The sequence below is a fragment of the Triticum dicoccoides genome, chromosome 2A (genome assembly GCF_002162155.2).
Source record: "Triticum dicoccoides isolate Atlit2015 ecotype Zavitan chromosome 2A, WEW_v2.0, whole genome shotgun sequence".
NCBI classification, from domain to species: domain Eukaryota; kingdom Viridiplantae; phylum Streptophyta; class Magnoliopsida; order Poales; family Poaceae; genus Triticum; species Triticum dicoccoides.
In genome coordinates, this window is record NC_041382.1 from 594,581,383 (window position 1) to 594,607,387 (window position 26,005).

General features: G+C 45.0%; 1 long non-coding RNA gene and 2 pseudogenes across 8 annotated transcripts; all 3 read right to left on the reverse strand.

Moving 5' to 3' along the window:
- The window catches only part of LOC119357987, a 28,624-nt pseudogene extending 16,784 nt beyond the window's left edge, over window positions 1-11,840 (reverse strand).
- A 1,434-nt stretch (window positions 11,841-13,274) lies between these two features.
- LOC119357988 lies at window positions 13,275-15,692 on the reverse strand (annotated as a pseudogene).
- An 866-nt stretch (window positions 15,693-16,558) lies between these two features.
- On the reverse strand, window positions 16,559-20,294 carry LOC119355593. 8 transcript variants are annotated; one of them, XR_005171622.1, is made up of 7 exons: window positions 20,099-20,274; window positions 18,933-19,003; window positions 18,008-18,173; window positions 17,816-17,923; window positions 17,679-17,719; window positions 17,246-17,596; window positions 16,570-16,853 (listed from the first exon to the last, which is right to left on the reverse strand). It is a non-coding gene; the product is annotated as an uncharacterized LOC119355593 (long non-coding RNA). The 8 variants fall into 8 exon arrangements; XR_005171619.1 differs by having other exon boundaries at window positions 16,559-16,853; window positions 18,008-19,003; window positions 20,099-20,294; XR_005171624.1 differs by lacking the exons at window positions 18,933-19,003; window positions 20,099-20,274 and adding an exon at window positions 19,866-20,089 and having other exon boundaries at window positions 16,573-16,853.
- Between the last annotated feature and the right edge of the window lie 5,711 nt (window positions 20,295-26,005).

The window sequence follows — 26,005 nt, forward strand, 5'->3', positions numbered from 1 at the left end:
AGGGCCTCTCATAACACATCTTTGGGGCCTCCCTCTCCCTCTCCAACACATCCTCCTCCTCCATAGTGCTTGGCGAAGCCCTGCCGGAGTACTGCAGCTCCACCACCACCACGCCGTCGTGCTGCTGCTGGAGCCATCTTCCTCAACCTCTCCTTCCCTCTTGCTGGATCAAGAAGAAGGAGACGTCACGCTGACCGTACGTGTGTTGAACGCGGAGGTGCCGTCCGTTCGGCGCTAGGATCTCCGGTGATTTGGATCACGTCGAGTACGCCTTCCTCATCCCCGTTCTTTGAACGCTTCCGCGCGTGATCTACAAAGGTATGTAGATGCAATCCGATCACTCGTTGCTAGATGAACTCCTAGATGGATCTTGGTGAAACCGTAGGAAATTTTTTGTTTTCTGCAACATTCCCCAACAGTGGCATCATGAGCTAGGTCTTTGCGTAGTTCTCTTGCACGAGTAGAACACAATTTGTTGTGGGCGTTGATGTTGTCAACTTTCTTGCCGCTACTAGTCTTATCTTGCTTCAACGGTATTGTGGGATGAAGCGGCCCGGACCAACCTTACACGTACGCTTACGTGAGACCGGTTCCACCGACTAACATGCACAAGTTGCATAATGTGGCTGGCGGGTGTCTGTCTCTCCCACTTTAGTTGGAGCGGATTCGATGAAAAGGGTCCTTATGAAGGGTAAATAGAAGTTGACAAATCACGTTGTGGCTTTCACGTAGGTAAGAAAACGTTCTTGCTAGAACCCTATTTCAGCCACGTAAAACTTGCAACAACAATTAGAGGACGTCTAACTTGTTTTTGCAGCAAGTGCTTTGTGATATGATATGGCCAAAGTTGTGATGAATGATGAATGATATATATGTGATGTATGAGATGTTCATGCTATTGTAATAGGAATCACGACTTGCATGTCGATGAGTATGACAACCGGCAGGAGCCATAGGAGTTGTCTATATTTTTGTATGACCTGCGTGTCATTGAGAAACGTCATGTAAATTACTTTACTTTATTGCTAAACGCGTTAGCCATAGTAGTAGAAGTAATAGTTGGCGAGCAACTTCATGGAGACACGATGATGGAGATCATGGTGTCATGCCGGTGACAAGATGATCATGGAGCTCGAAGATGGAGATCAAAGGAGCTATGTGATATTGGCCATATCATGTCACTATTATTATTTGATTGCATGTGATGTTTATCATGTTTTTGCATCTTGTTTGCTTAGAACGACGGTAGTAAATAAGATGATCCCTCATAATAATTTCAAGAAAGTGTTCCCCCTAACTGTGCACCGTTGCGACAGTTCGTTGTTTCGAAGCACCACGTGATGATCGGGTGTGATAGATTCCAACGTTCACATACAACGGGTGTAAGACAGATTTACACATGCAAACACTTAGGTTGACTTGACGAGCCTAGCATGTACAGACATGGCCTCGAAACACAGAAGACCAAAAGGTCGAGCATGAGTCGTATAGAAGATACGATCAACATGAACATGTTCACTGACGTTGACTAGTCCGTCTCACGTGATGATCGGACACGGCCTAGTTAACTCGGATCATGTTATACTTAGATTACAGGAGGGATGTCTATCTAAGTGGGAGTTCATTGAATAATTTGATTAGATGAACTTAATTATCATGAACTTAGTCTAAAATATTTACAATATATCTTGTAGATCAAATGGCCAACGTAGTCCTCAACTTCAACGCGTTCCTAGAGAAAACCAAGCTGAAAGACGATGGCAGCAACTACACGGACTGGGTCCGGAACCTGAGGATCATCCTCATAGCTGCCAAGAAAGATTATGTCCTACAAGCACCGCTGGGTGACGCACATGTTCTTCCTGCAGAACAAGACGTTATGAACGCTTGGCAGGCACGTACCGATGACTACTCCCTCGTTCAGTGCGGCATGCTTTACAGCTTAGAGCCGGGGCTCCAAAAGCGTTTTGAGAGACACGGAGCATATGAGATGTTCGAAGAGCTGAAAATGGTTTTCCAAGCTCATGCCCGGGTCGAGAGCTATCAAGTCTCCGACAAGTTCTTCAGTTGTAAGATGGAGGAAAACAGTTCTGTCAGTGAGCACACACTCACTATGTCTGGGTTACATAACCGCTTGACTCAGTTGGGAGTTAATCTCCCGGATGACGCGGTCATTGACAGAATCCTTCAGTCGATTCCACCGAGCTACAAGAGCTTTGTGATGAACTTCAATATGCAGGGGATGGAAAAGACCATTCCTGAAGTATTTGCAATGCTGAAATCAGCAGAGGTAGAAGTCAAAAAGGAACATCAAGTGTTAATGGTGAATAAAACCACTAAGTTCAAGAAGGGTAAGGGTAAGAAAGCCTTCAAGAAGGACGGCAAGGGAGTTGCCGCGCCCGGCAAGCAAGCTGCTGGGAAGAAGCCAAATAATGGACCCAAGCCCGAGACTGAGTGCTTTTATTGCAAGGAAAGTGGTCACTGGAAGCGAAACTGCCCCAAATACTTAGCGGACAAGAAGGCCGGCAAAACGAAAGGTATATGTGATATACATGTAATTGATGTGTACCTTAAGTGTACTCGTAGTAGCTCCTGGGTATTTGATACCGGTGCAGTTGCTCACATTTGTAACTCAAAGCAGGAGCTGCGGAATAAGCGGAGACTGGCGAAGGACGAGGTGACGATGCGCGTCGGGAATGGTTCCAAGGTCGATGTGATCGCCGTCGGCACGCTACCTCTACATTTACCTACGGGATAAGTTTTGAACCTCAATAATTGTTATTTAGTGCCAAGTTTGAGCATGAACATTGTATCAGGATCTCGTTTAATACGAGATGGCTACTCATTTAAATCCGAGAATAATGGTTGTTCTATTTATATGAGAGATATGTTTTATGGTCATGCTCCGATGGTGAATGGTTTATTCTTAATGAATCTCGAGCGTAATGCTACACATATTCATAGTGTGAATACCAAAAGATGTAAGATTGATAATGATAGTCCCACATACTTGTGGCACTGCCGCCTTGGTCACATAGGTGTCAAACGCATGAAGAAGCTCCATGCAGATGGACTTTTAGAGTCTCTTGATTACGAATCATTTGACACGTGCGAACCATGCCTTATGGGTAAAATGACCAAGACTCCGTCCTCGGGAACAATGGAGTGAGCAACCAACTTATTGGAAATCATACATACTGATGTGTGCGGTCCAATGAGCGTTGAGGCTCGCGGTGGCTATCGTTATGTTCTCACCCTCACTGATGACTTGAGTAGATATGGGTATGTCTACTTAATGAAACACAAGTCTGAGACCTTTGAAAAGTTTAAGGAATTTCAGAGTGAGGTTGAGAATCAACGTGACAGGAAAATCAAGTTCCTGCGATCGGATCGTGGAGAAGAATACTTGAGTCACGAGTTTAGCACACACTTAAGAAAATGTGGAAGCACAACTCACGCCGCCTAGAACACCTCAGCGTAATGGTGTGTCCGAACGTCGTAATCGCACTCTATTAGAATATGGTGCGATCTATGATGTCTCTTACCGATTTACCGCTATCTTTTTGGGGCTATGCTTTAGAGACTGCCGCATTCACTTTAAATAGGGCTCCGTCGAAATCCGTTGAGACGACACCGTATGAATTATGGTTTGGGAAGAAACCTAAGCTGTCGTTTCTAAAAGTTTGGGGATGGCGATGCTTATGTCAAGAAACTTCAACCTGAAAAGCTCGAACCCAAATCGGAAAAATGTGTCTTCATAGGATACCCTAAAGAAACTATTGGGTATACCTTCTACCTCAGATCCGAAGGCAAGATCTTTGTTGCCAAGAATGGATCCTTTCTGGAGAAAGAGTTTCTCTCGAAAGAAGTAAGTGGGAGGAAAGTAGAACTTGATGAAGTATTACCTCTTGAACCGGAAAATGGCGCAACTCAAGAAAATGTTCCTGAGGTGCCTGCACCGACTAGAGAGGAAGTTAATGATGATGATCAAGATACTTCTGATCAAGCTCCTACTGAAATTCGAAGGTCCACAAGGACACGTTCCGCACCAGAGTGGTACGGCAACCCTGTCTTGAAAATCATGTTGTTAGACAACGATGAACCTTCGAACTATGAAGAAGCGATGGCGGGCCCGGATTCCGACAAATGGCTAGAAGCCATGAAATCCAAGATAGGATCCGTGTATGAAAACGAAGTATGGACTTTGACTGACTTGCCCGTTGAGCGGCGAGCCATAGAAAATAAATGGATCTTTAAGAAGAAGACAGTCGCGGATGGTAATGTGACCATCTATAAAGCTCGGCTTGTCGCTAAGGGTTATCGACAAGTTCAAGGGGTTGACTATGATGAGACTTTCTCACCGGTAGCGAAGCTAAAGTCCGTCCGAATCTTGTTAGCAATTGCCGCATTCTATGATTATGAAATATGGCAAATGGACGTCAAAACGGCATTCCTTAATGGTTTCCTTAAGGAAGAATTGTATATGATGCAGCCGAAAGGTTTTGTCGATCCTAAGAATGCTGACAAGGTGTGCAAGCTCCAACGCTCGATTTATGGGCTGGTGCAAGCATCTCGGAGTTGGAACATTCGCTTTGATGAGATGATCAAAGCGTTTGGGTTTACGCAGACTTATGGAGAAGCCTGTGTTTACAAGAAAGTGAGTGGGAGCTCTGTAGCATTTCTCATATTATATGTAGATGACATACTTTTGATGGGAAATGATATAGAACTCTTGGACAGCATTAAGGCCTACTTGAATAAGAGTTTTTCAATGAAGGACCTTGGAGAAGCTGTTTATATATTAGGCATCAAGATCTACAGAGATAGATCAAGACGCCTCATAGGTCTTTCACAAAGCACATACCTTGATAAGATATTGAAGAAGTTCAATATGGATCAGTCTAAGAAGGGGTTCCTGCCTGTGTTACAAGGTGTGAAATTGAGCTCAGCTCAATGTCCGACCACGGCAGAAGATATAGAAGAGATGAGTGTCATCCCCTATGCCTCAGCCATAGGTTCTATTATGTATGCCATGCTGTGTATCAGACCTGATGTAAACCTTGCCGTAAGTTTGGTAGGAAGGTACCAAAGTAATCCCGGCAAGGAACCCCGGACATCGGTCAAGAATATCCTGAAGTACCTAAAAAGGACTAAGGAAATGTTTCTCGTCTATGTAGGTGACGAAGAGCTCGTCGTAAAGGGTTATGTCGACGCTAGCTTCGACACAGATCTGGATGACTCAAAGTCACAAACCGGATACGTGTATATTTTGAATGGTGGGGCAGTAAGCTGGTGCAGTTGCAAGCAGAGCGTCGTGGCGGGATCTACATGTGAAGCGGAGTACATGGCAGCCTCGGAGGCAGCACATGAAGCAATTTGGGTGAAGGAGTTCATCACCGACCTAGGAGTCATACCCAATGCGTCGGGGCCGATCAAGCTCTTCTGTGACAACACTGGAGCTATTGCTCTTGCCAAGGAGCCCAGGTTTCACAAGAAGACAAGGCATATCAAGCGTCGCTTCAACTCCATTCGTGAAAATGTTCAAGATGGAGACATAGATATTTGTAAAGTACACACGGACCTGAATGTAGCAGATCCGTTGACTAAACCTCTCCCTAGAGAAAAACATGATCAACACCAGAATTCCATGGGTGTTCGATTCATCACAATGTAACTAGATTATTGACTCTAATGCAAGTGGAAGGCTGTTGGAAATATGCCCTAGAGGCAATAATAAAAGCATTATTATTATATTTCCTTGTTCATAATAATTGTCTTTATTCATGCTATAATTGTGTTATCCGGAAATCGTAATACATGTGTGAATAATAGACACCAACATGTCCCTAGTAAGCCTCTAGTTGACTAGCTCGTTGATCAACAGATAGTCATGGTTTTCTTACTATGGACATTGGATGTCATTGATAACGAGATCACATCATTAGGAGAATGATGTGATGGACAAGACCCAATCCTAAACATAGCATAAGATCGTATAGTTCGTTTGCTAGAGTTTTTCCAATGTCAAATATCCTTTTCTTAGACCATGAGATCGTGTAACTCCCGGATACCGTAGGAGTGCTTTGGGTGTACTAAACGTCACAACGTAACTGGGTGACTATAAAGGTATACTACGGGTATCTCCGAAAGTGTCTGTTGGGTTGACACGGATCAAGACTGGGATTTGTCACTCCGTATGACGGAGAGGTATCACTCGGCCCACTCGGTAATGCATCATCATTATGAGATCAAAGTGACCAAGTGTCTGGTCACGGGATCATGCATTACGGCACGAGTAAAGCGACTTGCCGGTAACGAGATTGAACGAGGTATTGGAATACCGACGATCGGGTCTCGGGCAAGTAACATACCGATTGACAAAGGGAATTGTATACGGGGTTGCTTGAATCCTCGACATCGTGGTTCATCCGATGAGATCATCGAGGAGCATGTGGGAGCCAACATAGGTATCCAGATCCCGTTGTTGGTTATTGACCGGAGAGCATCTCGGTCATGTCTACATGTCTCCCGAACCCGTAGGGTCTACACACTTAAGGTTCGATGACGCTAGGGTTGTAGGGATATGTATATGCAGTAACCCGAATGTTGTTCGGAGTCCCGGATGAGATCTCGGACGTCACGAGGAGTTCCGGAATGGTCCGGAGGTAAAGAATTATATATAGGAAGTGCTATTTCGGGCATCGGGACAAGTTTAGGGGTCACCGGTATTGTACCGGGACCACCGGAAGGGTCCCGGGGGTCCACCGGGTGGGGCCACCTGCCCCGGGGGGCCACATGGGCTGTAGGGGGTGTGCCTTGGCCTATATGGGCCAAGGGCACCAGCCCCAAGAGGCCCATGCGCCTAGGGTTCAAGAAGGGAAGAGTCCCAAAGAGGGAAGGCACCTCCTAGGTGCCTTGGGGAGGAGGGATTCCTCCCCTTGGCCGCACCCCCCTAGGAGATTGGATCTCCTAGGGCCGGCGCCCCCCCTGGACTCCCTATATATAGTGGGGGAAAAAGGGCCTCTCATAACACATCTTTGGGGCCTCCCTCTCCCTCTCCAACACATCCTCCTCCTCCATAGTGCTTGGCGAAGCCCTGCCGGAGTACTGCAGCTCCACCACCACCACGCCGTCGTGCTGCTGCTGGAGCCATCTTCCTCAACCTCTCCTTCCCTCTTGCTGGATCAAGAAGAATGAGACGTCACGCTGACTGTACGTGTGTTGAACGCGAAGGTGCCGTCCGTTCGGCGCTAGGATCTCCGGTGATTTGGATCACGTCGAGTACGCCTTCCTCATCCCCGTTCTTTGAACGCTTCCACGCGTGATCTACAAAGGTATGTAGATGCAATTCGATCACTCGTTGCTAGATGAACTCCTAGATGGATCTTGATGAAAACGTAGGAAAATTTTTGTTTTCTGCAACGTTCCCCAACAAAGATAGGATTTGGACAGCCGATCGTTTACAGCGACGAGGTTGGCCAAATTGTGGCCTCTGCAAACTTTGCAATAGGGAGTAAGAAACGGGTGCCCACATTTTCTTCAAGTGCTGTTTTACAATTCGAATATGGAAGTCTCTCATTGAGATGCTTGGTCTCGCGCACATAGATACATCCGAGTGGCACACGGATGAATCCGTCTACGAATGGTGGGACAAGAGAACCGACAATCGCAACCCCAACCGACAAGCTTTGGCCTCTCTCACCATGCTTGTCTCTTGAACCATTTGGAATGAAAGAAATGCATGGGTGTTTCGTCATAAGAGTGTGCCAACGACAATTCTTCTCACTGCCATTGTCCACGAGGCCAAGCTTTGGATGACCGCGGGCGCAAAGAAATTAGAAGATATTTTTATGGACGAGTAATTGCCATGCCGTATTTGTGGGTGTTGTAAAACTCTAAACTCTATTCTCTTCTTATTTAAGGACGTCGATAACTACTGAATGTTCGGTCTGGGACACTTCCAGGCCGAACGAGTCGTTCGGTATCGGGTGCTCTATCGATCGAACGATTTGTTCGGATTGAGAGACTCCCAGCCCGAACCCTGTGAAACTACAGGCCTTTTAAATAGGCCCCCCTTCAACCAAACGTCATCAGTAATCCAAAAAGATAAAAAAGACATAAAAAGACCAAAACTTTCTCCTAGCTACTATGAAGCCTTAAACTTAGAATTTGGAGCTGATTTTGAATACAAAAACGAAATTAAAAATTTATCATAATTTGTGATAAACTGCCATCATGTTCAAATGGATCAGAACTTGATGAAAAAAGATATTTGGCATCTGATGTTTATGTAAAATTGCCATGCTAAAAACAATTAACATGCTTTATTCAACAAATTTGCCGTGTTTCAATAATGATGTACAAAAGAAACAAAATTTATTATGGCGGTATATATGAGATAAAAAGTTTGCTTGTTGTGTACAAAGTTAAATTTGCCATGGTCGAAATCATAAAATTTGCTATGATTCAGACAATAACTTTGACATGTTGAAAAAATATAGTTGTGATGCCGTGAAGAAATATGTAGAATGCAAAGAAAGAAGTGTATCATGTGTATTTTAGTAGTATTACCATGTTTCATAAAAAAATTGCCATGGCCCCACATGGAAAGCAGGAATTCCCACGAATGATGAATGTAAAAGTTGGCATGGATGTGAAGTAAATTTTGCCATGGCAAATAAGAAGGAAATTTGCCATGGTCCATCAACTAAATTTGCCATGACGAAAAAAGTATAATTTGCGATGAGCAATCAAAGTAAAATTTGCCATGTATTTAGAAGTAAAATTGCCATGGCAACTAGGGGTCATTTTTTTGCCATGGCAAATAAAAAGGAAATTTGCCATGGTCCATAAAGTAAATTTGCCATAGTCCATAAACTAAATTTGCCATGGCAAAAAAATTACAATTTGCCATGAGTGTTCAAAGTAAAATTTGCGTTGTATGTTGAAGTAAATTTGCCATGTATTTAAAAGTAAAATTGCCATGGCAATTAGTGGTCATTTTTTGCCATGGCAAAAAAAATAAAATAAAGGTAAATTTGACATGGAAAAGTTAATGTAAAAAATTGAATGGCAATGTAAGTAAAATTGCCATTGGCAATAAAGTAAAATTTGCCAAGCTACAGAGAAAAAACTTCCATGATATTAAAAAGTAAACTTGTTATTAAGATCAAATTTCCATGGCAAGAAAGCTTATTAAATTTGCCGTGTTATTTTTTAAATGGCCGTGGATTTTGTAATAAAAATTGCAATGTAAGTAAGAAAACTAGCCATGTTCCATGTCGACATATTAAGATTTATGTATCCATGAGTGTAGACTTTGTTTCATGTACATTTGCGAAAAGTGTGAGATTTTTTTTACAAAATCAACTTTGAAGAAAGATTGGCAACTACTCCAGAAATATGCCACGTCAACTTCTCCAACATGTTGCCATGACAACTTCTCATAGCGATTCTATCAATTGCAATTACTTGTAACAGTTATGTCATGGCACCTAAATACAGAATTTTTCCATGGCAACTACTCCAACATTTTGCCATGGAAACTACTCATATCGATTCTACTCGGATATTACATGGTAATTTGAGAAAAATGAACTAATCAAAAAATGCCATGGAAATTATTTACGAAAACAAAAGATGGTAGCTATCCAAGATATGTAAAATTGCCATGTCAAATTGATGATAATTTGCCATAGAAAATGATGTTGCCATGGGTAGTTGGGAGAAAAATCGGTTTGTTGCCATGTAGCCCTCGGAAAAAGCATGCTGCCATCCTTAGAAATCTACTACAAAATTGCCATGAAGGTAAGAATCAGTATAGGTTTGTTGCCATGCGGGCATGAATAAAACCTGAAAAAGCATGCTCCCAAGGTCATGGGAGGTCGACATCGGGTCGGGGGCGTGGCGTTGGCCCCGTGTTTGCTGCCCAGATGAGAAGATGGCGTCGGGATCCACCGGAGGCCATCGGACGTCGGATCTGGCGCGCGTCCTCCCCTGCCGAGCAGCACCGCTCGCCCGCTCACGCCTCTGTCGGCCGCCGCCCTTCGCGGAGGCTGCACCCTGGTGCCCCCCATGGCCGCAGCCATCCCGCAAGGCCGCAACCTTCTTCAAATCCGGCGACGCGCAGGGCCACAACCGCCGCTCCCACCGACGGAGTCCTTCGTCGATGTCCCCGCCTGCCCAACGCCGGTCGTCCCCTCCTTCAAATCCACGCGACGCGCAAGGCCGCCGCCTGGTGCCCAGCCAACGCCGCATCCCTCCTGCATCTCTCGCCACCATCTGCGCACCCCTTATGCGCCGCCTTCGCCATCTCCGCCTCCGCCCAGACGTGGCCCCGCGTCCGACGGAAAGGAGCTGCCGCCGTTCCAGGGGAGAGCGCCACCATCCCTCGCTCCGGCCGCCGGACGCCTTCGCCGCCGTCCCCGCCTGCCCAGCGCTGGCATCCGGTGGTGTGTGGTGTGCTGTGTGGATAAGAGAGTGGGGGGAACGGGGGGAGGAGAGCGAGGGAGTGGTTCGGTGACTATTGGCTTCGCCCCGAACGCGCTCGCTGGTGATGACGTGGCAAGTGTAGACCGTCAAGATTCGTGCGACGATAAGGAGGGGGTTCGGGACCAGAGGCAAAAAGACCGGACGTTCGGGAGTTATCCATTCCGTTATTTAATTGATGAGACAAATCTTATGCCTCCGTTTCGAAGAAAAAAAGAACTGCGTCCGGATGGTGGCGTCGTTTACCCAGACGCAAGGCGTTGGCTTCCTCGGGCACCGCCATGACCCCATAATCATGTCCTCCTGCTTGTGCCCCGACTCAATGTACTCGATGAACCCTGAAGTCTCCTAGTATGGCACCGAGTAGCTTCCCGTCACAACTGTGACTCCCCACTATGACCAGCCTCAGCAAACACCCACTCCAGCTGCATGCACACGATTTCATACTTGACAGCTAATCTAGGATTCCCTTCATCGCGGCTAATGCGAAGCAAGCACACGCATGACCACATCGTCCGCCACCAACACAAGGATTGCAACGCCAATGACAAGGTTCGCCACAGAGACCACCAAACTGACGGATGCAGCGCCGACACCAGCGGTCCCCTGGCGCCTAGCAGGAGGGAGCGTGGCAAGAATGTATCCTGCAACTGCGCTGACTGAAGAAACGAACTGCGTGCCCTCCGGGACGCCATTCTGCTGCCCCTGTGGTGCGTGCGGCAGTTGTATATCTTGAACTCCCGGTCCTTATCCGCCTGTGGCTGGATTAGCGTCAATGGTGGTGCGCCAGGGCCAAGCGAAGCGAGATGGTCGGCGTAGCCTTGGTGCCACCGGTAGAAATCACATCCCCCGCGTGACGGCTGAATTTGACCGGCGAAAAAACCTAAGAAATGAGATATTCAACGGGATCAGACGAGAACGATGCAGAAACTAGATGCTTACGTTGTGATTCCAGGCAAGGCGCGATTGGCAGGGGCGCGGGGTTACCACCTTGATTCACATCTGCCATCTCCTCTTGCACTGTTGTACCTTGCTCCCGATTTGGGGATCTGTCGCATATGCGCTTAGGGTTTGCTCTTCGATTTGGGGATCGATTGGTCCAGACTGACCCTCGTGGTAGATGGTAGCATTCTTAAATTGGGGGTGCCGGAGCGACCCCGAGCTGTTTTCAGTTCAACGCCTCGCGTATTACGAGCTCCGGCGTCCGTGCTGCGCCGGCGTGGTACCTGCAGTGACGCTGCAGATCCAAAGCTACCCCCGCTGTCCACCTTGGACCGCTTCAAGGCAATGCGGAGGGTCAGCTCCTCGTCGAAGTCGAGGTCGGAGCTGGAGTGGCTGCCAGCGCTCGACATTGTGGATCGGAATGAGGGAGGGAAGACGATAGGACGGAGCAAGAGACACGAGCGGAGTGAGCTAGGGTTCGGAAATACTGTGCCAACTGCCATGGATAATGCCACCATCTCAAAAGAGGTGCCTAGAAGTTTCCTCAATGCACTCATGGCAAAACACATAATCATAACAGTCCAGGTGAAATAGTTTTCTTTTTAGCAAATTCCTCGTATTAACTCTATCATGGAGTAGAAGCTAGAAAAATAACATGCCTCAATCTGCAAGCACTCTTCCATAGCCATTTAAAAATTGGCGTTCCTCCTACTGTGAACAGAGATGGTGGTACATTATGATTGAAGAATACTTGCTCTTTGAACCCTTGCATGTCCATCTATCATGCACTTGAGAATTACTTTGATTCTGAAGAATACTCTGCACCTGAGTGAATTGATTGTAGGCTTGTGTTGAAGAGTTGGGTTGGGTCTTCAGTCTGATTCCAGATATCCACATATTGAATATCCGTCTTTGTATAGGAATGCATCTCTGGGTGCTTGTGTTTGAGTGGTTGATCTAACCAAAAGCCATGGCAGAGGAGGATTGATTTGCCATTTCCTAATGCAATTGGAGTTCCCCTTATATTCTTGTAGCAGTTTTAGATGATTTCCCACCAACTTGACCCTTCCATCTTAAATCCAGGTAGAGAATCAGAATAGTATTTCTCCCAAATTAGAGACACCTAGGGCAATGGATCTTTGTTGAGAATTTTTTAAATATTCATCATCATCAATGCTTTGGTATGCGCAGGGACACATCTATAATCCCCAACCCTCCTGATCTTTGGGTTTACACACATTGTCTGAGGCAATTAGGGTAGGTCCAGCAATTTGTTGCCCAAACTTTCTTCATAAGAAATTCTCGAGATACCTATTTATCTTGCTGATAATGGAAGCATGTAGTGTTAGGGTGCTCATGAAGAATATTGCAAGGGCTGAAAAAACTGACTTAACTAGAAGAAACCTTCCATCATATGAAATCATAGTTGAGCACCCAGACAGTCTTCTAATTTGTTGGCAAGTGAGGATAAAATCTATGTTGGCACTGAGAGCTAACCCTAAATATGTGAATGGGAAGTTCCCTCCTTTGCATCCGAGAGCATTGAGGAGCTGTGTGGAAATCACTTCTTGCACATAACAGGGATCATGACTGATTTGTCATAATTTATTTTTAATTCAGTTTGAGCTGCATAGTGTTCAATAAATTATTCATTTGTTCCACTTGGCTTTGAATGACAGGGATTAAAATGGCACATTCAAGTCCTGGTTTTCGAGTAATACAATACAAAGATGCGATTTTAGTTTATTTCATGTCATCCTTACTTATTCCAAAGATAGTCAATACATTCCGCAGATACAAAATAAACACACGCAAGCACACCAACAGTCTAAAGTGTGAGCTAGCTACAGAAGCAGCCGGCGAGCAGTGTGTGCATGCGCAGCGACGAGCGAGATGTCGTCAAAGACAAGACCGCAGAGCGTGGCTTCGGACGTCATGTGGTGGTTCCAGCGTTGGAACACCACGCGCATCAGGTTGGAGATCGCCGTGAAGTGGAGCTCGACGAGCTTGGACCCGCCCGTGCCCTGGGACTCGTACGACACCTTCAGGGTCTCCTGCCCTGCGTACGCGCCCACGACCAGGGACCCGCTGCACCCGTTGCCCGTGTCGCCGTCGGAGAACGAGAGTATGTACGACCGTCCAGGCACAATGCTCACCTCCTGCATCAGCGTGCACTCCAGACCGGCCACCAGCTCCACGGCGCGCGTGCCGTGCGGAACGACATGGTGCGGCGTGTCGACGTACTTGACAACCTTCGATCCCGACATGATCATCCACCCTAGAAGAGGAGAATGCTCGTCGCCGCGCTCGGGTTCTCCTCGATGCCGATGTTGTGGATGGACATGCATACATTGCTATGCTTTGCCTTGAAGGCCCAGGAGTAGGAGTCCCAGCCGGTGTTGGTGTACACGGTCTGGATGGGAAGCATGCCGGAGTTGGGGGCGACCGACACGTTGAGCTTCACTTCCTGGGCGCACGACCGAGCGGCGATCAAGGTGACGGAGTAGTACATGTGACGGGTGACATCGAACTGCGTCCGGATGATGGCGTCGTTTACCCAGACGCAAGGCGTTGGCTCCCTCTGGCACCGCCATGAGCCCATGATCATGTCCTCCTGCTTGTGCCCCGACTCAATGTACTCGATGAACCCTGAAGTCTCCCAGTATGGCACCGAGTAGCTTCCCGTCACCACCGTGTCGTTCTTCAACTGTGACTTGTCCAGTCCTTTTTTGAAGTTTCAATTGGGTAGCAGGCCTACGCATTAAAGATGCATGGTTATTTTTGCCAAACATATTATGCAGTTAATAAATCTCTTAAACGACGTATACATACAGTTAAATAATTGGATTATCAGGATGCAAATGAACAAATTTGTAAAAAGAAGATGGGCACCAAAAGTTCAATCCAATAAATCAAACGGGATCTTGAGAAAAATCATATGAAATATAAATATATAATCCTCTAAGATTACTATGGATTTTCTTTGAATCAAATATGCCTTGACAGCAGTTCTTAAGGATACTGCACATGAGCTCCTGATGTCCAGCTAACAATCAGCACTAGGTATTGAATCTTCAACGATTTCGATCATACACTGATACGTCGATACATTATCATGTAGACCGCCAACAATCACTTGTCACATGATATTTCGTCAAGAAAGATCACTGACATGGCTAGTCTGATGCACTCCAGTTAGCTCGAATGTGAACAGATAATATTCTGAAGAAACAGATCAGTTGGCCATGTTCATGTACATGTGTTAAACTACTGGACATCCCTCCTTTCACCAACATTAGACGGTTGTACGTCAATGCGGGTTACTATACATGAACTGCCCGACCTGACATGGATCCGTTTCCCACTGGCCTGCTGAACACATTGTTCGCTACTGCCGGAGGCCTGCTGTCCCTTCTTCCGGTGCACGCCGAAAGGAGGGATAGAGAAGACTTGCTTGGCGGTGCAATGATTTGGAACGGTGGTGAGAAACCATATGAAGCGGCGGCGGCTAGGGTAGACATCTGCCTGACTATATAGTGCGGGCCGGGTAGGTTGTGGGAGGAAACCCCACGTTCGAGTCGTCACGATCCAAAAGAATCGAAAACGGTTCATTAATTAACACGTCCGTTAATTATTAATTAATGACTCATTAATTAATTTTTCCCGAGTAGCAAAAATATAGACAACGTGCATAGCTATGTCCTCTGCGGCTCGGCTCAATCCCGCAACCCGCGGCGCGGCGCGGCGCGGCGCGGCGCGGCGCGTCGTGACGAGGCGTGGCGTGGCGAGCGAGGAGGAGGAGCGCGCGTGTAGGTCTCCTCTTCTCATGCTCATACAAGTGGTAGAAGAGCTCACCTTATAAAGAGGTGCAACTCTCTCTCAACTTCCGGGGTGGGACTAAATTTTAGCCTCACTCACTCCACTCACATGTGTGCATGAATGGGCCAAGAAAATTTCAGAATTTTAGTTGGGCTTTGGGCCAAAGGCCTACTAGCAAAATTCCAACATACACTTGGTCATATAATCAAACATGGCGCCTTTGATTGTCAACCCTCGCGGGCACAGTAAGAGAACAACAGCGTGACATCATAGACGCACGTGCATAGCCGTGCGTCTATAATGCCACGCTAATAGATACCTTGAGTCATAGGACCATGCTAATAGATACCTTGAGCCATGGGCCTCCCCGCCGACAAGGCCAGCGATGATGATGATGAGGCATTGGCCCCGCAGTCGCCGTTAGCTGCCAATGGCTCGCCCATGGTGGACACTCAACTGGCTCACATGAGCATGGGTGCGAAGGAGAAGAGGCAAGCAGGAGATGGCAAGATGTGTTGCCTCGGCGTGGTCCACGCCATCCGTCGTTGCCAGCACTAACATTGCCTCCTCACCAATCCGCGCTTGGCTCTTTGGTAGATGTTGTAGATGCCTCGCTCTTCGGCACCATGCGGCTGTTTTTAGAGATCTGCTTCGATGTTCCTGATGTTTAAACAGTACAAGGATCCGGGTCTATTGCAACAAAGTCGTTCGTCGCAATACATACTGATTTGTGGTGATAAGTACCTATTGCCACAAAACGACTTTCGTTGGCAGCCGTTGCGACTGGACACATGGTAATAGGTTGTTGCCACAAAAAAGAAAATGTGGCAATAAAGTGCGCTATTGCAACAACCATGTGGGAAAGTCGCCACATGGTTTTCCGCGGCAACACTCACCTGATGCCACAATTTGGTTTGTGGAGATAGCTTTAATGCAACATGTAACTAATCGTGGCAACTAATAGCTCGTGGCGATAGACATTTGTGGCAACAATCTATGCCAACGACGCTTGTTTCATAGCGCATACTCTTCCATGGCAATAGTTAATTGTGGCAACAATATATGGCAACAATCCTTGTTTTCGTGGTAGCAGGCATTTTGCCACAAACCGTTACACTTGTGGTGCTAAACTTATGGCAACAAATATTTCAATCGTCGAAACAGGAAATTGCAACACAATCGTTTTGATGTGATAAATAGGTATCACAACAAGTAAACTATTCATGGCAAAAAACTATTGCGACAATTTAAACTTTTTGTGACGATACTCTATTTCAACAAAACTTAGTTCGGTAGCACCAAATAGTTATCACAACGATCAAAATGCTTGTAGCGAGAAGCTACTGTAACAATGCCAACTTTTCATGGCGATACTCTGTTTCAACCAAAAGTTGGTTGTGGTAATAGCCCATTGCAACCGTAAAAAAATACAGGCATTCAATTACAATATTCCAAACCATACATATAATATGTACATTCATAAATTCATAATTCTCATAGCAAATATCCATCAAATGAAACTCAGATGTAATTTAGCCATCCTAATTAAGTGCCAAACTAAACTGTCCATGATCTAGAGTCCAGTCCAGCTAGTTCTTTGGATCCTGCAATCAAGAAAACAAAAAAATAGTTCTAGTTAATGAGTCCAAATAACTTATGCCGTACAATTATTCCAACCCCATTGTTAAAAAAATGTCATCAGACTAACTGAAGTAACACTGTCTCAACAAGCATATGACTGAGCGATCAGAACAATTTTACAACTGTAAATGTCTAAAGCCTAAGTACTAAAAGCTTCCGATGTGACTTAAGTTGTGATTTGATGTATAGTTTCAGTTAAGTTCATGTCCCTAGCTAGCACATATTCATTTTTTGAAGTTGCGCCTTAATGCAGCAACAACACATGGTTAAAAAGAAGCATCAACTAGCTAATTATGAAGGCCAATGACGTATAAAATGCAGGTGAACATGAAGAGAAAGCAAGGCTGTGACTTACCATTGCTTTAAACATTCGAGAATTCCTCGTTGCAACTTGTATGAGAGCATTTGAAGAAATAACAGTTGGCCTTGCAACTGGAGTCTTATTAGGAGTAGATCTATGTAAAAGAGTATTTTGCAAGTTTGGATACTATTTCCTTTGTTAATCCTCTTCGTTAGCACCTGAAAATAGAAGTGCACTTTTAGCAATGCAATTAAGCAACATAAATCTTACAAGGTCACAAGCATATGAATGTAATCAGCTGTTGGGTTCCCATCTGTTGGCTCAATTCTGTAAACTTTGCCATCCTGTTTTTTTTTCAAATTCTAGTCTTGATCTTCGCTCCTCTTCTCTGGTTTCCAAGTCTCTCTGCAAATAGTATAACAATGAGATGCTTGACACATGGAAGTACAGTTAGCATCGAAGCATGCATATTTAGTTAGACTCGTACCTTCTCAAAAACTTATTTGTGAGTATGATTTACTCGAGTTCCTGTATAAGGATTAACGGTTTTGATGATTAAGCAATCAAGGATTTTATGCATAATAGCAAGTGTTAGAGATAGCTTAAATGTCATAATTTTTTTACCAGATCTGTGTTGTCCACGTTGGTTTTTGTAAGCTGTTATACTTTCCATCCTTGTTTTTTTTTGGCAAATACTTTCCATCCTTGTTACGGGAACAAATCCTTTCTTTACTGAACACAAAAACAATTAAGGGACTTAGCATTATCAATATGCACCATTCAGATAAGTCATTAAGAATTAAGGATGTTGTGTACCTTGCAGAAAGGAGTAATGTGCATCATCTCTTTCCTCTGAAGCGTGCACATTACCTGACGCATCCCTAGCTATTGAAGTGAACATAAATATTATTATCAAGTTGCCGTGTATTGTACTCGATCTGCTATTAGCAGGATATTGCGTTGAATTCATCACCGTGCCCTCCTGTAAGTAATATCATAATTTCAGTCAATTTCAGAAGAAATGCGGTACTTAAAGCAGGCATAAAAAAGTGACCGGAAAAATATCTATTCAAGTCTATACAGAAGCTGTTGTAAGCAAAAATAAGCTAGGCTTTAGAGATTAAATGAAATCAAATGTAGCCTGAATGTGGTAAGCAAACTACCAAGGTCAAATACGCTGAATGTGGCAGTATGGTTCAGTATAGGACAGTGGTTCTGATATTAACTTGGTAATATTTTACATAGTCAAAAAGAAAACTTGGGACTATTTACACAAAACGTGGGACACTCCAAAATACAAAAATACAGGAGTTGTGGTCGTGGTCGCAGCCGCCATGGCCAGGGACGAAGCTAGACAAAAACTACTATAGTGTCAGCCTTCATTGCAAAGGGGTCAGCATACGTATATGGACAGTAATTAACACAGATTTATGAAGAAATTGCAAGATATGACTTGTGTCAGTTGACACCAGTCCCTGGCCATGGCATACACCCACATAGGCCAACTTGACAGGGAAACATCAATACATTCGTACGAAATAACACTATTTAGTGCAGCCGATGATGTTTGTCTACTTCTCTCAGTCGTAGAAAGACACAAACTACTGCAGTATATGTACAGCCGAGGATCACTAGCCAGTGTACAGAAAGAAACAAGATTCAGTAAACGCAACGTTTCAGTTACAGAAAGACACAAGATTCAGTAAACTCAACGTTTTAGTTACAGAAAGAAACAAACTACCTGTGTATGTGCAGCACAAGCAAGACATCTTCAGTATCCTGGTCAGTTAATTTTATAAATAGCATTCTTTCCTGTTCCATAAATGCTATTGAACATTACCCATGGAATATTACTATTGGACAATACCCATGAAAGAGTACAGCAACAAGCCAACAACACTAGTAGAAATTCAACTTCAAGCCAAGTATATCTATATATCTACAAGCGTAGCAGTAATTGTAAAGCATCAAGCAAGTACGTTGGTGAGGATCTTGGATCCTTTCACTTGTAGTTGCAGTGACATCTTCAGATCTTAGGTTCTTGCAGGAGAGGAAAGGGAGCTGTGAGGATGCAGACCATGCGGAAGTGGACGGCGACGAAACGATAACTTCGATGGCAAGGGAAGCGACGGAGGAACATCCTCTTCAATGCGTGAGGGAGTGGCTATGGTCGCCGTGGACGGCATTGACAGTGAGGAGTGCTGCACGGCGGTTGCATCCTGGGGGTTGTTGTAGTAGGAAGGCCAGGTAGGCAATTGCATCCCGGCGGCTATGCCAGAGGCGAGGGTAAGGAGTGTTGCACGGCGGCCGTCCGCGTGGTTGTTCTACGATAGAAAGGGGGCGCTGCTATGGCCATACCACCCACCGCCTCCTGCTGCCCCTCCTCCTCGTCTCCCCATGACCGCCCCCACCCCCACCGCCTCCGCCTCCGCCTCCGCCTCCGCCTCTGCCTCCTCCTGACCGTCGCCACCACCACCAATTTCTGCAGCCCCGCGCGCATCCGCTTCGTCTCTCGCCCCGCCCCTTCCCAACGGAACCCCCCTCCCGGCCTCCTCCTCGTCCTCCTCCGAGAGCGCCCCCGATGTCGCCGGCGAGGACACTGGACACCTACGAAGGTAAGGATCTAATGACCGCAGGGGGCAGGGAGGTGGAAGAGGGCCAGGACGAGCAGTACGCGTTCGAGATGGAGGTGCGGAAACTGTCGGGGAAGAACCGAAGAAGAACCGGCGGCTGGTGCGCGCGCGGGTGCGGGTCGGCGCTCCGCTCGACGTCGTCTGGGCCATGCTCACCAACCACGAGGGCCTCGCCGGCTTCATCCCCGGCCTCTCCTAGTGCCGCCGAGGACGCAGCCTTCGCCCGACTCTAGGCGCTGCGCTGCACGGAGGAGATTTGGGAGAAAGGAATAACCTGAGGCAGTGTATGTTCGATGGACTCCGGTGTGGTCTGCAGTGTCGACGCCGTCATGACGCCGTGAGGACGGAGGAACCAGGACGAGAGAGCTCAGATCTGATCTACGATTTGGTGAAGAGAAATAATCGGGAAAATCTGTGAGGGGTGTTTAACGGGGAGGTTAAGAAATTGTGGCGGTAGAGACGACCAAATTATTTGGTGGGAAATTAAAAAAAATGGAGGGAGACTGAAGGCTTTAGCGGGAAGGTTAAAAATTACTTCCCTAAAGCAGAGTACACGCTTAATTATTTGTTTGGAAAGCAGTGTTTTAAGGAAACATTTAGAATAATGAAATAAATTTAAAAAAATCAAATCAATATGGAATATATCTGCTGCTGAAAATAATATTACTAAAATTTGTTTGTAATTTTTTTTCGCTGACTGGCCGAGATAGATGTTCGCGTCGTTGCGAATCGTACATGATGGTGTGCTGGCGGGGAGAGTATGTAGTCGACACAGGAACAACAACCGAGACAGCGAGGGTAATGGAGATGTTGTGTTCTGCACTCATTGGTAGAAATCGTATGTCACCCTCGCTTTACTCTTGCCTTGAACATGAGTAGATATGGGGTGATGAGACGATCGATCTATGTCGGTCCCGATCTCACAGTTCGATCTTGTGATGGGGCGGTAGGACGGGAGATGGCAAAGAACACGAAGGACGTGATGGAAAACGCGCGCGCGCACACATGCAATAAACCCCCAATGGATCGACTGCTTTCTTCTTACCGGTCGGTCCGCAAATCCAATAGAATCGAATCCAAAGAAGACTCAGCTACACATGGAAATACCTACACCAAGAATATATATAAATCATCTCCATCGAAGGTCTTGTGGTTTCCACACGTATTGGGGGGGATAGAGCCATAACTCATCTATCTCCTCATCATCGTCTCTGTCCCAGATCAACAAGTAGTTTATACACATATATAGGGAATCATCATGTTAATCATACAACCAAAAATCAAATGCCACCACATATATTCGGCATTTTCCAACTAGCAAACCCTAGCTAACCGTAACAGGCGATCCAAGGCTACCAACTCACTGGGGCTTACAGTGCAAACTCGATCCAATATAATCCAATCCAAGAAAGATCCGACGACCACGCCGAACTAGAATCTCACATGGAAAGATTGATACTAGAATCACTTGGGAGAAAGAGTAGTTGTCAGGGCATACTAGAACCTTGCATGGAAATTCCAATACCAAGAACATATATAGATCATCTTCATCGAAGGTCTTGTGGTTTCCACACATACCGGGGGAATAAAATCAAATGACACTACATATATTCGGTATTTTACAACTAGAAAGCCCTAGCTAATTGTAACCGGAGCTCCCAAGGTACCAACTCATCGGGGCTTCTAGTGCGAGGACGATGCCGACCCAATATAATCCAATCGGAGATCCCTTTTTTGAGAAAAAGGGCATGTACGTCTAGTTTGTCTACATAAACCATGTCTGAATTGAAGCTGTGCACTCATCAGAAGGTCTTGATAGAGAATACACTTTCTGATATCCTTGTTTGTAGATTCAATGTTTGAACTCAGAAATTCCAATCTGTCAAGTTTGAACAGGTAAGTCTCTCGTAAAGTTGGAATTTCACTTTCAGTTCTGCAAAATTTTTGGAAAATGGTCAAAACTCTGTTGACCCGGAACTCTGTCACCTGGGCTCTGAATACTAGGTTGAATATAGTAGCGCTCTACATTAGCCCATCAGCAAAGATAGCCCTACTTCTCTTCACCTTCTTTCCAGTTCAACCACGCGTCTGCCGCCCTCCATTGCGATCTCGCCCAAATCGCTAGGTCTGCTCCTCTGCCTCTCGATCGGGGGATCCCATATGGCGCACAGGTCGCCCGCAAGCGACCTGGCATGCACACACACCCCCTCGTGCATTGGGCTGTCATATTGGCCGGCCCATTTTCCACGTAAAACAAAAGTTTAACGATTCAAGAAATCTTCATTGAATTCAATTTTTGGTTCACCTATTTCAAAAATGTTCTTCAAAATTCTAAATTTGGCCATTGAACTAAAAATATGTTCATAAAATACGAATTTTGTTCATAGTTTTCAAAAATTGTTCATTGAATTTAAATTTGTTCATCCATTTGTTCAAAAAGGAAATATTGAACAAATTTTGTTCATCAAGTTCAAAAAAGGTTCCTCGAACTCAAACGTGTTCATCAAATACAAAAATTATTCACCATTATTAAAAATGCTCATAAAAATTTGTTCTTCAAAATAAAAATGTTCAATTAAATTGAAAAATGTTTATTATTTTGAAATCATGAACAGTTTTTTAATTCAAGAACTTTTTTGAAAATTCATATTTTTTGAAAATTTAGAATTTTTTTGCAATCGCAAATTATTTTAACATAGAATAAAACAAAAACAGAAAATATAAAGGAAAAGTAAAAACGAACAAAAAACACAGGGCCGGTGCAACAGGGGGCGCGGGGTGGAGCTATAGGCTGGGTTATTTACTAGGAGGATGGCCCGAGAAAAAAAGCCCAGGAACAGCCTACTGCCTAGACTGCTCGTCCCGTGCCTGTCGACGCCAGCTGATTGCCCTGATCCCCTCTGCTCTACGCGTTCGATCCGCCGCCAGCACCTGCCTCAGTGCCTCGCCCAGTCATTTTCGCCGCCTCGCCGGCCCCTCCCGTCAGTCCCTGCCGGGCTGCCGACTACAACGCCTTCGGCAGTACGGCACCACCGCGAAGCAGCGCCGGCGTCGGCGTGCCCATCCGCCCCTGCCAGCGCAAGGAGACCGCGCTTGACCTGACCAAGTTCGTCGACAAGGGCGTCCACGTGAAGCTCACCAGCGGCCGTCAAGGTTACTTCGTAAAGACGAAAACCCTTTTCTTTCGTGCTAAGCTCTGCACCATCAGATCCCCCCGTAGTTGTTTGTGTTAGCCACTTAGCCTGCTAACTGCCTCTCTGTCATTGTCACAAGTGCGCTATTTGGTGTAGGGTAATCCTTACAGACTTGCTACAAATGTTACTGGCGCGAGTACGCGACTTGTTAGTTTGGTTTTTGTCTGATTTAGTTGCTTCGTCTTGTGTTTCTTTAGTATTGACGTGCTGTTGTCTTTTGAGAAGCAAGCAGATTAAAATTGCCACGTTAAATTGTAACTACTTGTTTGTCTTTTGAGATTGATCCTAAAACTTTATTAGAAAATGTTCAATGTATATATAAGAAAATTGTTCATATATTATACAATAGTCTTCATTGTGTATTTATAAAAGAATTTTTGGTGTGTATTTTCAAAAAATGTGACATAATAAAAAGTTCAGTATAAATTAAAAATATGTGGACAGTATTGAAAAAACATATACCGTTTATTACAAAACTTATATAAAAAAGAAGTGTGCATAAAAAAAATGGAAACCCGAAGAATACCCAAGATCTGAAAAAAGATAAAAGAAATATAAGAATGATTTTACACAATAATTTTTTAATACACGTCTAACCTTATTTGGAATACACATTGTCAATTTTCTGAATGCATGATGAACATTTAAAAACAAATACACGTTCAACATTTTCCAAAAGCGTTCTCAACATTTTTAAAAGTTTCCAGAAAATAAATATGCATCAAAATTTCCAATTTTTTAGTAGAAGCAGATAAATATATTACTTACTGTACATGGCAACAAAGATATCTGCAGGTAAATATACTACTTCCTACAGTTGGCCCAACACGCTTTAGGTCGCGGGTATGATAGCTCTGTGAATCACGTATTTTTTGTTCCAGAATGTAGATTAATCTTCAGTTTGAAGAAAAACCAAAATTACTGTCCTGGAGGGAGTACTTATATGAGATAGAAATATGTGTGCCTCAACTTTTATATACACAAATATGAGTTAGAAATATGCGCGAGCTCCTGTGTTCGAATCACTTAGGCGCCATTTTTTTGTGTCTAAAAAGATAAAAGAAACCCAAAAACATATTAAAAACGAAACAGTCGTCCATAAAAGAAACAGGGTATAAGTTAGAGTATAAAAACAAGAAAGCCTCAACTTTATCACATACAATTGTGTGGAGTAGTGGTCAGCGAGCTTCTACCGCATTCTGTGCGTCCAAGTTTCAAATCCTGGCGGGCGAGCGTGTCTTTTAATTTTTGGTGCCGGATTTTTAGTTTTCCCTGCAAATGAGGCCATTTGTGTCATTAAATGTAAACCAAGCAAAAGAACATGCCACATCAGCCCTTGACAGGGGATCCCGCTGGTCAGTTTTCGTCAATACGTGTTTATATGTGGTACCAATCCGCTTGCACTACACCAATTGTGGTACTTATATGTAACTAAACCACACGGTTTAGATCATTTTGTAACAGCTTGATCTAAATATGGTACTGATATGCAAAATTTTAAATAGTGATACTAATTTGTTACAACTGTCTCAAGTGTTGTTTCTGGATGAAATTAACTCGGGGAGGGGGATTGAGTGAGGATGGAGGCCAACCGAAAGTGACAGAGGACCTAGGCACCTAGTGATCTGCTACCGAAGCCGCATGGAGATGAGAAGAAGTTGTCCTGTTCATCTAGGTCGTTCTCTATTTTTTACAGAGTAGGTCGTTATCTCTAGCTATGTATTGTGGTCATATGGCAACCAATCATGGACTGATGGGCTGCAGGCCATGATAGGATTAGGGCTACTAAAAAGAATGCAATTTTGCTAGTGGGCCACATGCCAGAAGGCCCCAGTGAAGGTCCGTCGTTAACTATATGAATATCGTTGCCAATATCTTGTTCTTTTTCATAACAATAGGGGATTTTTGCAGTATGCTCTACATATTACCATGGATACGCAATTTGTCGTAATAAACAATAGTTATTGCAACGCAACGAAATTGAGGCCATAAATATATATACTATTGTGACCAATACATATTTTGTTGCAATATTTAGCCAATTTTCGCAACAATATTTATAACTAATGCAACATCATACGGATGTTGCAATATCTTTCCAAATATTACCACGAATAGTTATTCTGTTGAAATACCTAGTCTCTATTGCAACCAACTAACTGGCTCACGCAACGAAATTTGTTTGTCGCAATATCGCTACCGTATTGCAATGACACTATAGTTTGTTGCAATACGGAGCCTCTATTGCAACAAAATGAGTATTTATCACGATAAAACTTAGTTGTGGCAGTACGTTGTTCCTATTACCACAACCCAGTAATTTGTGGTAATATTGTGTTCTATTGCAACGAAACATAATTGTGGCAATAAATTTTGTTGCAATAGACCGGAATCCTTGCAGTGAAAGAACGGTCACAGCGTATGCGAGTGCCACAATCCTTGGCGTCCGCTCAGCCCGCTGGCATGCCTTGTCACGCCGTCAGTGCACTGCCTCGGTGCTGAGCATCATCAAGCTCCAGATGCATGTGAGAGTCCAATGGGTCCACGCTCCCCTCCAAGGTGCTTCACCGTGGGTCTTCGGTGTCGGTCGTTTCTGCTCTCGTTGGCCCGACAACCTCATCTCATGTGGTGCTTCAGTCTGCTCTGCGACAAGGCTATCTAGCGCGGATTGAGAGATTGTTGGAGCAGGCGGAGACTGTTTTTAGCAGGTTTTCCCTTGTGTCAGCCATGTTACATACTACTCATATGTCGTGTCTTCTTGGTGGGGTCGGTGTTGGCCCCTCAAGGGATAAGGGTGTGGAGCTCTATGCTCGTTTCTCCCTCGTGTTGGGGACACTTCGTCGGCTCTGCCCTCCTTGCCCATTGTTTCATCCTCCACTGAGGGCCCGTCCATTGTTGCGGTCGTGGCTCCAGCGTTGCAGATCATACCAAAGCTTCATGAGCTTCTGTGTTATCCCTGCATTGCCCCTCGTAGTGGAGCATACTGA